Source organism: Crocodylus siamensis, chromosome 2, assembly GCF_052110815.1.
Source record: "Crocodylus siamensis isolate JL-2025a chromosome 2, ASM5211081v1, whole genome shotgun sequence".
NCBI lineage: Eukaryota > Metazoa > Chordata > Crocodylia > Crocodylidae > Crocodylus > Crocodylus siamensis.
In genome coordinates this window covers 290,110,453-290,120,881 of record NC_143396.1, presented here as the reverse complement: position 1 = coordinate 290,120,881, position 10,429 = coordinate 290,110,453, and the positions used below count along the sequence as shown (strand labels likewise).

General features: G+C 46.5%; 1 long non-coding RNA gene across 1 annotated transcript in view; it reads right to left on the bottom strand.

Moving 5' to 3' along the window:
- Nucleotides 1–309: 309 nt before the first annotated feature.
- LOC149872393 (uncharacterized) overlaps nucleotides 310–10,429 on the bottom strand; it is a 33,000-nt gene continuing 22,880 nt past the window's right edge. The window contains exon 3 of the long non-coding RNA XR_016440620.1: nucleotides 310–1,144. This is a non-coding gene — a long non-coding RNA (uncharacterized LOC149872393). The remainder of the gene's footprint in view (nucleotides 1,145–10,429) is intronic.

The window sequence follows — 10,429 nt, the reverse complement described above, 5'->3', positions numbered from 1 at the left end:
GTATGTGCTGGACTGGAGTCCTCCCTCCATGACATACATACTCACTGGTTCCCCTCTGTAATTTCAATGGGTATTTGGCTCATTGGTAGAAAGAAGCCATTTCAAGGAAAGAAACAAGAAAAATAGATGACATGGGGCCAGATGGCAGATGTGTACCAAGCACGTGTAACCCAGGTACACCCAAGGATGTGCCCTATTCTCATTTGGATGGGATGGGTAGTCAGGAGGGAGTGCTGTGAGAGGGATGCCAGGATTTCGAGAGGACCCCTCTTTCCTCTATAGAGTTACCGCAAGCCCAAAGTTCTTGACTATATACAATTTATTGAGTTACCAACATTTATCTATAAAACTCTTTAAGATAGACATAATTACAGATATAGATCCAAACATACATATAAAGGTCTGTTAGCTGGAGGAAGTTGGCCCTAGGGAGGATATTCGGGTAAGTACCCATACCTCAGGCCCAGAACAGGGGTGGATCCCAGGACAGTCCATCCAGCAAGTTTATACCATAAGTGGGTTAGCTAATAAAGACATCCTTACAAAGGATTATACAGAATTAATACACCCAACTATTCATAACACCAACAATAACAATAGATACCGTATAGGAAACATAACTATACCAGATATTAGACGCACCCTAGCTGGGTTCCAACCGCTTGGTCCCGCAGATAGGAGAGGGTCTTCTCTCCCTAGGCCTATTCCCCCCAAGGTCCCTTGCCCGGGGGCGCCTCCCGCATGGGACCCAGGTTCCTGGTAACTCACGGTCCTTCCTCTGGGGGTGTTGATCTGACGGTCTCAGGCCTCCTGGAGCCATCGGCCTTGAGTTGGGGGTTCTTCCCTCTGGACCCTGGGCTCTGTGCTGGGCACCCAGGGGTCTTCCCCCTTCCCGGGCTCTGCTCTGGGCACCAGGGCTCTTTTAGTTTAATGCTGAGCCACACTGCAGGGCTCTGGTTATCTAGCCTACAGCTGGGGCTTTCTTGAGCAGCCTCAAGCTGCTCCCAGGGCCGGCTCTCCACGCGTCGATTCACGTACCATCGAGGCTCAGGCAGGGTCCCAATGATGATCTTCTCTCCTCGCCATCCCTCGCTGCATCGGCTTTTGTTTACACTGGAGGCCCCGCCCCTGAAGTCCGCTGGACCTGCAAAGTGCAGTCTTCAATCAGGTCCAGGGGCTCCTCGCAGTCCCACCCCGCCTCAGCTGTTACCTGATTGGGGGAAATCTTCCACCAATCCAAAGTGTCCTTCTCCAAGCCGGGCTTGCCAGGCAAAAAGCAGCAAGCCTGCTACACAGGTAACTCCATTTTGTTCCTAATTATTAAGCAGTGCTGTCTGGTATCCAAACTTCACACGAACACCCATCGGTCGAGCAACATCTATCATTCAGGTTTGCTAAAGAGTTCATTCTTAATTATTGTTGGACTGGCACAAACTTTGAAAAATATTATTTTTCTCCCAGTTATCACAGGAAAGACCCCAGCTATGAGGAAATCAAAGTATTAACAGGTATTATGGATTACATTGAATGTTAACATTATATGTTGATCGATACCACCATTGCCAAATGTGGTCTTTAGGGGCACCGCTTTCCTACTTTTGCAGCTAAGCCACTGACCCTTGCACTTAATGGCCGTTAGATAAAATGGACGGAGACCAATGAAGCTTCTGCCCCAAGGCTCCTGGCCTGTTCCTGATCTATGGGCCGGCATGTGGCAATTAGATCCTAGTGCCAGCAAGTCGGATGGAGGGGACAAGATCCCTGCTGGCTGGACAAGTGCTCAAATCATTCAGCAACTGGGTCTCAAACACCTCCAATGTCTAACACCCATTAGTCACAGTTTTCTGACTAGCCACGGTTTTTCATGACTTACACACCCAGCGAGGGTGTGGGTCAGTAGTCATGTGCCTGCTGACTAATGTGTGGCCTCCCGTGCGGGCTCAGCCCTTGCATGCACTCTTCCGTGGCCACAGTGCAGGGGTAACAGAAGCACCCCGAACCCAGCACTTGTGTGGCTAAGAAAGCCGCCATTTGGGTGCACAAAGGAAAAGACAATCCTGCCCTAGCATCCTTCAAGCTTTCAAAGAATCCAGTTCAAAATGTATTTTTTTCGATAGGATCACATTCTGTCCCTGGCTCCTACCCTGCCATCCCTCTGGCTGGTAACTTTATGGGACTCAAAGAAGACTGTCCAGTATTGCAAAGCTTGTCTAAGTCTAGCCCAACCTTGCAGCTGGGTCAGTAAAAGATGTCGCCCACAACCATGCTTGCCTCTTGCATATATTTCCTGGACCATCACAGCTACGACATCATTTGGACACTGCTCAGACAGGTGGTCTGGCTGATCTCAGATACACAAAGATGCCCATATGTGTGTTGGTAGGATCAGAGTATGCATTATTTCAAAAGCACGGTGCAGAAGCACAGCATATATAGCAAAGGCATTCAATGTTTCTCTGTATTTAAAAAGAAAATGATGACTTCTATACCACAATATTTTTTTTGCTTATCCTTTGATCCTATAAGCTTCTATGTCCTTGGAGTTATTTCACATCAGTATCAAAACCGCCATTGGTGGTATTTGCCGTCTTTGTCCCTTTACATATAAAACAAGTCCTGCTTCATTTTTATAGCTGAACTCTCTGCTCATAATTGCCAGGCTATCTCCTGACATATGGAAACAATTCATTTTCTTTGTCATCGTTTGGATCTGAAAGTAGGGCACTCCAAAACTATAGGTGAATTTCCCTTAGCTAATTACATAATATTTATCCTATTTTCTTTAAAGTAATACTTGCTAACTAAGAGATGAAGAACAGCATTGCTTATAATAAACTCTGCATGCTACATCGTAATCTAAACTGTACAGTTATATATGGCGAAGGACTGAAAGTTTTGAGTTACTCCCCTTGGCAAACATTTTTTTAAGGATTGCTTAAATAAGCAGTACAGAAACCAGATGTCATTTGGTAAGAGTATCTGAATGACCAAAATTTGCTGTCTGGGTATTTTTTTTATTTTATTTTTTTTACTTTATAAAAACACGAGAAATTCTTTGGATTTATATCATTTTTAGCAGCTGTGAAACAGAGCAAACATCTGCTTGTACCTATAGGGAGCTGACCTACAGGGTCTTCATCTCTTAATCACCAAGCAACAAGCTTGCCTCAGATACATAGTTTATTGTTTTCTTTTCAGTCACCTCCTGCACTTCAAAGTTTTTTATACTCTCATGCTCTATTATCACTGTGAGGAGAACAACCCATTCATTAAAAGACCAGCTCGTTAGAGGTGCTCACTGAATAGCCAAGAAGCTCTGCTGACACAGAGAAGCCCACAAACGCCTTCACAAGCACCCTTAAATAATGCCATCAAAACACTTGTTTTGCTTCTGCTAAGGACTTTTTTGGTTAGGTTTTCAGGGGACACTCCCCCCCCCCCCCGAGAACCACAAAAAAGGACGAAAGTCTTGCTGCTGCTAGTTTCCAGCAGACGATAAGATTATTGTTTGTTCACAACGGCATGAAAGTGTTTTTTAAAAGCAGGCCTATCAAGCAGATGCATCAGGCTTCCTCTGAAATGGCGAAGTCCAAAAGGATAAGCTATGAATTCGATTGAATGTATTGAATCGATGTGGAGCGCAATCTCCGTAATACGAGTCTCAATTCCCAATTGTAAAATGGAGCTAATGCTACTGGATCGTAGTCTCTCTGCTCCATTTGATTGTGAAGACCTCCAGGGCAGGTCCTATCTATCACGAAGTGTACGTACAGCACCTTGCGCAATGAAACCCCAACCCTAGTGAGGACTGCTGGCTGCTACTAGAGTGCAAACTGGACGTGAGGCTACAACCAGCCTGCCCCGGGCAGTATTACAGAGGCAGCCAGCCTCCGCGATAATCTTTTCCGCCCCAAAGGTAACATTGACCTTGGGACCTTGGGACCTTCTTCCGAAAAGGGAGAGCGGTGCAAAGAGCGTGGAAGTATAGACTCGTAGGGTCTGGGCACGATCGTGGAATCAGCGCTCCCAAACATATTATGCAAACTCCAACAAACGGGAAACGCTGCAATCCCATCCCATTACAGCACAAATAAATCTCTTCTGGAAATCTAAAACAAATGGCCCGAGCTGAGACCTACCGACAGTCCAAATGGAAAAGGGCTGCTTATTGTAAACAGCCGATGCTAGTAACCAATTAAATAGGAACCCAGCAAAAATAAAGAGGGCAATGGGGAGGCCATCAGAAGTGGGTCTTCCAAGCACCTTTTTTGGTATTCCTAAGCAAACATTCTTCTTTGCTTACGTGAATATGGAAAGTATTATGACAACGCTCTGGTGGAAGGCTGTGCCTTTTGTCTATCAGTACTCGCAGATCCATTCAAAACAGCTGCAAATATTTTTTAAATTATGTAAAAAGTCTCAAACACTTTGAAAAGAATATTAATATCCCCTTAAACCAGCAGGGCATTCTATTAAATTAAGGGCAGGCATTTAGAGAACAAAAAAAAAGCGGTGTTAGCATTCACATTTTAGTTGCTTTTAAGAGCATTCATCTCAGATAAGACTTGGACGTATTTTGACTGAATTTAAGAGTTATGATGTTTGCACATGTAGAGTACACTGCTGATAATCACACGTACAGAGCAGCCTTTTCTCTTAATGCCGCTGCCTCCGTTTGGTTATTACTGGCAGATTTCACAACGTTGTGGAAAGCATCTCATTGAGGTACTTAATAGCAGAAAAGTTTCTTCCCCACCTACCTGTTCAGCATCGAGAGTGTCTGTTTGTGAACTGTCCTTGCAGATCAAGGCTGTGATTATCAAAACCAACTAAATGAGCTCAACGCTGACCTCGTATCCTGCCTCGAAAAGGGGGTTGGGCTCGATGACCTCATGAAGGCCCTTCAGCTTTACTTTTCCAAGATGCTGTGATGCCCATCGGGTGTGTCTACACGTGCTTTGATGTGCACCTAAACTTAATGCACATTAGCCTAATGTGCATTAAGGCAATTTAGGTGCGTGTCTACATGCTCATGTGCTAATGCGCATTAACACGGGCGTGCAGACTAGATTTGGGACTGAAGTTAGTTTCAAGTCAACAGACACACACTGCATTAATGCTTATTAGTGAGTCTACATGTTTGCTAATACAAGTGAGCAATTTACCTGCCTTATGCAGGTATCAAATTTAGGCTTGAAAAGCCTTAAATCACCATTTTTACGGCGCATTAAGGGCATGCACGTGTAGACATGCACCCTTAAGGCACCTTAAGTTGGACTAATGCACATTGAGAGTGCATGTGTAGAGCAATCCATGGACTCTCGGTAAAACGTGGGCACCTAGTTCATTTAGCCTTGAGGTGGGATTTTCAGAAGAACCTATCAGGGATTCTCTTGGGCACCTTCACTAAACCTATCAGCAGCACTAATTCTTAAATTGGGAACAATGACACTATAAACAAGAACCAGAGACTCATTAATTCACCATCAGGAACAGGTAAAGCTGCTACGGCACTTTCTCACCTCTCAAATCGTAATGGGAGGGGGTATGTGTGCCCACACTGAAAAACTATTCCGTAACTGAAAGGCAGCTTGCTTGGTTTTTTGGTAGGTAATTCTAATTGCAAGGACTCAATGGCATGTGAATCAGATTTACCGCTTTTCATGTTTTCTAGTACTGCGCACTGCACAGGCTAATTCATTCCTTTCTTTTCTTTGAATGCTTCTTTTGTTATGCATTGCATCACTTTTCTTTGTTTCCTTGTATATAATCTTATTTGTGCTGTCCTTCAAATACTCAGTAACAACCCAGTGCAAAAGACATCGAAAAATGCTGGTGGGAGGGCAACACACGTGGCAGCTTAAACCCTGATGCACATGTTTTATGTTCTTTGCAGGGAGATGGTTCAGAATTAAGCACTGCTAGCATTCGACAGCTAATAAGTACTGATTTTGCATCCCGTACATTAATACAGGGCATTGTGGGGGACAGTTTGCTGGAAGGTAGGAAAGCAATCAATAGTCAGTGCCAGAGACTTCCCAGGACAAATGAATTCGAGATTATTCTTCCCAGAGAAATGTCATTACTTCTCTTGCCATCACTCACTCACTAAGCTCATTGGGGTGGGAGTTCACAGATTTCTAGGGTCGGAAGGGACCGACTAGACCATCGAGTCCGACCGCCTGCTTTGGGCAGGAAAGAGCGCTGGGGTCAAGTAACCCCAGCCAGGTAAACCATTAACAGGTAAAATTTCGAAAAGCAATTATCTGACTAAAAAGCCCACATCGCATTGGTTGAAGTGACCTCATTTAAGGCTGCCAAGTGCAAAAGTCACTGCTGAAAACTGGGCTTATGATCCTAACTTGAAAATATCCCCATCGCCTGATGAATGTTTTCTAGTCCCAGCTGTCCCCCCCTGGCTACCTGTCTCTAAGTTTTCATTTCACAGGTGGAAAAATCCCAACAACTTTCAGGAGCGCCCTTCTCCCCACCGGAGATGCACCGTATCTCTTTGCTGTCCTATATACACCGTGGCACAGGCCAGATTATTTCAATCTGCTCTGCTGATGTGTGTAGTGGCGCTACCAGATTTGTGTGAAGGATGGGATGCTATCTTCCGCGTCTAGTGAGTGTTGCAGCTTACATGTTACAGTCCCCCTGCAAGAAAACCCCTAGCTGCTTGCCAAGCTTTTAATTACGAAGCGGACTGGGAAAGAGGAAATTTTCCAAAAATGTCATCCGGCCGCCCCTGCCCTGCCCCCACTCGGGGAAACTCCAAATTTTGACATTGGAAAAATATTGCCCAGGTTGACTTTTCTCGCGAACCGCCGGGCGCTTCCCTGTTTGTCAGCCCTTTGACCAAACGTCTCTCGAGGTTGCTGCTCTTCTTTGAAAGCGTGGGGATCCATTCAGATGCTTCCTGGCCCGGCTCCCAGATTTCATTCCAGTCTCTCCGGGTGTCTCCGCAATCTCCAATACATCTCACATAAACACTCCATGTGAAAACAGTCCAAAATTTCACAACTTCTCCCAAACAAAGCGAAGCGCCCCTGTTCTCCAAGGGAAATCAGGCTGGGCAGCCATCCTTCAAGGCCTCAGCAGATAGGACCACTTCTTTCGTTTGACTCGCTTTGCTCTTATCCAGTCTCTGCTTTCCACGAATTTAGCCTTGGGACATGGTGGAGTTGCAGTGGAGCTTTGCCGGCCCTCTGCATTTCTTCCTTGCAAGCCCATTTACTTAGATCGCTATGCCTGGATTGAGCTGCCTACATTTTCAGCATCTTGTAAGTGGCCCAGCCCTTGGCTCGGGTCAGGACATCCATCGGTGGTTTTGCATGGTCTTTGCTGTTTGGTTTCAGAGCTGGGCTGGTGCCCCTCAACGGTACAGCCTCGTAGCTCCTTTCCAGCGCGCATCTCAAAGGCTTCCCCGCGCGAGAGAACGTCCTTCTGTTGATATTACAACCCAGCCATAAACTCCCCACCCCCCGCACCCTTACTATTCAGTCCATACACTCCTTTTGTTTCACTTGTTTGGACAAAGAGAAACCATTTCATTTCCCCAGATGTCATTTGGTTTTTATAGATCAAACTTCAAACATCATTTCTGTGGCGCTTATCAAATTTGCTTGTGCATGTGTGTCTAATTTAAAGGTTAGGGCTGATCCATTAACCTCTACTCTTACCACCCAGGAGGATGTGCATGAATATTAATTTTTTTTTTTTTTTTGGCTATTTGGAACTCGGTTTTCAAACAGGAATGATCCAAGGGAAAAAAAATATGCAAGGAGTCTGCCAGTCCGTAGTGTTGACCATTATCTATTCCCTTCATCAAAAGATGCAGCATTTTTTTCTTGCGGAGAGAACAGATTTCTGTCCTTTGTCCCCATGCAGACGGCCTGCCTTATACATGCAAAGACACAGATCCTTCAGCCCCTAGCAGCTTCATCATGGTTTTCCCCTGCGAATCACCAGACCGCATTTGCAAGGAACAGTCTCTCTCACCATTGCCATTACACGCTGCACCAAATCTGTAAATGTGCCTGCATGGCACTGCACTGCTCCCTCTCCCTCTCCCTCCATCCTCCAGCACAGTCAACGCAGCTAGAGAATTACTCCACGGGGGGAAAGCTAGATTTCCCCCTTCCTGCTTTTACTTGCTTCCTCTCCCCACAGTTTCCCTGCGTTACATCTGACCATGCAAACAAGCAATTTCGGGATAGGATTTCTATGCTCCCTGGGCCACGTAGACTTGCAGTCACATCAGCCGCTGCAGTCACGTGCGGTCCTGCTAACCTTGCCAATGGCTGTGACACTTGCAGTGAAATGACCTGCCTTGAAACTCCCGCTCCCAACACTTCTGATCAATGCTTTGTATTTTATCTCTCAAAGTAACCAAGGACTAAGCACCGGTTCAGCCACCACCTGCATCTTTGTGCTGCTTAAAAAAAAAAAGGAAAAGCATGCCTGGCTCCGAGTTACAAATGCACAACTTCGCTTGTAGAGACAGCCCTGAGGCGCGCCAAGAAAATAAAGGACATTTTGGCCAAATGTTCCCTGCGTGCTTGAAAATATAACTGGACAAATAGCTTCTTTGGGGACGAAAATATGTGCATCTTAGCAGCTGCTTCCAAGCTAAGCGGAAAGAGAAATGCAATGAGAAATAAGGAACAGAGCTGCCCTGGGGAGCAGACAGGCCAGACGAACGATCAGGTCTTTTCCACAGCTGATTTCTCTGATAGCCAACTTCTTTTCTAAAGCTCGGTACAGACAGGGCTGGTCCATGGAGAAATGTCTATTATAAGCGTGAGCCCTAGGGCCGCTACACCTTGTAAACGTGTTCAGCTGTGGCAGTGCTTGCAGTAAGCTTGCCTCGGTGCTTTTGCAGCATTAGAGACACCATCTGTGGAAGAGGGGAGGGGGGTCAGACACCTCTGAGAGGAGGCACAGGAGTCCGTGCCGAGACTTGTATAACGTCATAAAAATACCACCACGGCGGTGCTGGTTTATAAGGTTAGGAAAGTGCTAAAGCCAATCAAGAAAAAAGCACATGCCATGCATGGTCCTACGTGGAGGTGGGAATGGGTTATTTTCTGCGGGTCATGTTTAGACAAGGGTCTTAAGCCCCACGTCCCACTCCATCTGCAAACAGATGTAGTGACCAACGTGCTATCTGTCTGCATTGTGTACGTGAGACAGGGCTCGGTCCTGCTACGTCCAGGTCGATGGCAACGCTCACCTCTTGACTCCATCGGTGGCAGGACCAGGCCTGCTGTCTGTGCATGCGAATTGATTTTAAACATCAGGGGATTTGCCTTTCGCCCATCGACCTCATGCCAGCCCAATGACCATGCTCCTTTGGTAAACAGCAGCTCTTAGCCGGGACACACTAGTTTGGATTTTGTTATTATTTATTTAATCCAGGTGCCGATTCAGTTCCAAATTCACCTGAGCAAAGCACAATAAGCATGTCTACAAAAACCTCTGGGCCATAAAATTTCAGCTGGGCCAGTATCCTACCTCCTGATGCATAGGCCTGAGAGTTCAGATACCCGCTGGGCATCCTACATGTAAGCCCCAGGCCTGGAGGCCTGGGATTTCAGATGCCCCCCAGCTGTGCTGGAAGTGAGAAGTGATTTCTGCAGTGGCCCCATCAGGGATGGTTCGTGTTTCCTTCAACCCCCGCCCTGTTCAGCAGCAGGTCAGAGAGATCCCAAGATCACACCTGCTTGCAGGCCCTTGTCTTGAAGTGACCCATCTACAAGACAAGAGCGGGGCCTCCCTTGGGCATTTCCCAAGAACCCCAAATCTAGTAGGATTTTGGAATTGCTGGAGGGCTTGGCAGTGTCACAAAGGGCCTGACCATCATCTGGTCACTGGCAAAACTCCACCAGTATTAACAGAGTTACCCTGGGATGAGACAATCAATGAGACCATACGATTTACGAAGGAAAAGGGGCTCAATTACTTCTCCTCCCTGCCCAGACCCTATTGCACTTTTCCAAGTGTTTGGGAGGGGTTAGGTGACTTCATTTTTATTGGGTTTCCATGAGCCAGGCTTGACATGATCCACCCTATGCAGGCTACAAATCACGAGGAAACCAAGAGGCGACGCACAACAAAGAGGGATGGAAGAGGCTCGTTCATCTGCATCAAGAACTGGAACCTGACGTGGCTGTGTCATTGTAAGGAAAGCCAAAGGCAACATCGCCACGCCAGCAGGCCCCCCATGCAATGCCCTCTATTACTGACATCATATCATAGAGAAAATCAGGCTGGAAGGGACCTCCGAAGGCAGGATCATCCCTATCCAAACCATCCTATACAAATCCCTAATCCAACCTCTTACTAAAAGTCCCATCAGCCCTGGCATAACGCAAGACCTCACACCCGAACCTACCACAGGTAAAGCAGGGCATGCACGGCAGCTGAT